Here is a 2,093-nt window from a genome sequence, read left to right as displayed (position 1 = left end):
GAAAACAGTTTTTTTTTTTTTGTTAATTTTTTCAATTGCTTTTACTTATGAACAATGACATGTGACAAATGTAAAATGACACAAATGGACTTCTCTTTTAATTAAGTGTTTTTTATTTTTTTAAATATGTTACAATTATTTAACAAAATTTTAAAAATTAAAAACACTTTACAATTTCGCAGAGTTGCTAGATGGCAGCAATCGGCAGTGGTCGAACGTCGTCGAAGGTGTGTACGACAACACCTCAAGCTCCACTAGGTAGATCACTAGCCGATCTACCCAGTAGAGTGATCAAAGAGGCCGTTGGTTACGACGTTTCGCTGTAGCAGGCCAAAAAGTGTCGACCGAATGTTTTCTGGCCTTCTTTTGTAATTATTTATAAAGAAAAAAAAGAGAATTAAAATTTTGGGTTTTTTTTTTTTTAATTAACCATATTAAAAGCAGCTTTTGAATTCTAAAAGCTATAAAAACTTACTTTTGGATTCTTTTTATACAGCAGATTATTTTATATTCAGCTTATTGTATAATCACTTTTCAAATTAGTTTATCCAACCCTTTTTGGATTATAGATTATGAAATAAGTGATTATGAGAGAGGCTACAACAATCTCAAACTGTTAGGATCCCACATTGAAATCTCACACCCACTAAGTGTGGTACTTAAACCTAAGGACTCTTCCACCTATTAGGCCGGTGTTTTGGGTTGGAATCTCCCTTGGGCTTGAGTTTTACCATTGATGCTTTTCGTTGAGAGTTGGGCTACGGTAAGGGCTACCTTTGGGTCAGTATCGATAGAGTGAAAGCCGCCGTGGATGTCAACTCTTGAAGGAGGGGTACAATGTTAGGATTCCACATCGAGATTTCACATCTACCAAGTATGGTACTTAAACCTAAGCGCTCTTCTACCTATCAGGCCGGTCTTTTGGGTTGGGCTCTCTCTTAGGCTTGAATTCTACCACAAACTCACCGCAGAGTTAAATTAATGAATTTATTTTATCTTCTAAACTTGGAACGAGAACTTTGAATTTTGAGGGTCATGAATGAGGATTTATTAGTATGAGTATTAATGGATGATATGCTAACACAACAAATCATAAATATTGACAGACCAAAATTAAATGGTGAATTAAATATAGGGAGACCAACAAAAAATGTTTATGATTCCCTCATCAGTGATGAGAGCACGACATCTTTAATGTTGAGAACTCAGAACCATAATGCAACAGCCTTTCAACTGAGAGATATAAATGAGAAAAATTTAATTTTCACTATCTTAAGGCTGAATTACCTTTTCACCTCTTATCTATTGCAAAAGGAACTTTTGTAATTTCAGAAACTGTCAACATCATCCCCATTTTATTAAATTCAAATGTTAACTTTAACAATGCAATAAATTTTTTTTTTAAAAAAAATTGCAGTAGGCCAGGGCGACTTGAAAATTGGGGTGGAGTTGATTACAATTTTCCTCTTGAGGTATCACTAAATAATTTCCGTTTTTAACATAGAAAATAATAATTTTTTTGTCCTACTGTTAGGGTTTTACTATTCAATTTAATAGATTAAGAGAAAAGTATGTTAATTGAATGATAAAATTTAGCAAAATAGTGATATTGCCAGGTAAATTATTATTTCAGACACCTAAAAAGGAGAATTAAATTAACTGAATTCGGTGGTGAATTCTGAAGGTCCTACGGGCCGAAGCATTTGCAATAGCATAATGGGTTAAGACAATATGCCAAAGGCCCAAAAGGGGAAAAAGAGTTACATGTGAAAAAGGAGTGGTGTTATTTAATCCCCTTAATCTCTTTCTAAGCCTTAATGATAGAGTTTCTTTTTTTTTTTTTTTTTTTTTTTGAATTATATATATTTTAAACTTGTAATTATCAAAAAAGGGCCTTCATTCTTTTAGTACTACCAAATATTAGAAAACTCTATGTTTCTTAAAACACTAAATTCCCTTTTTTTTTTTTAAAGTTAGAATCATGATTTTAAGATTAAAAGTATTTTGAAGTGACAAACATGACTTCAATCAATGGAAAATAATAATCATGAAAAAGTAATCATTAATTTTTTTTTTTCAATTTTTTTTATCCA

This window comes from Pistacia vera, unplaced genomic scaffold (genome assembly GCF_008641045.1).
Source record: "Pistacia vera cultivar Batoury unplaced genomic scaffold, PisVer_v2 Contig780, whole genome shotgun sequence".
NCBI lineage: Eukaryota > Viridiplantae > Streptophyta > Magnoliopsida > Sapindales > Anacardiaceae > Pistacia > Pistacia vera.
This window is presented reverse-complemented; position numbering follows the sequence as displayed.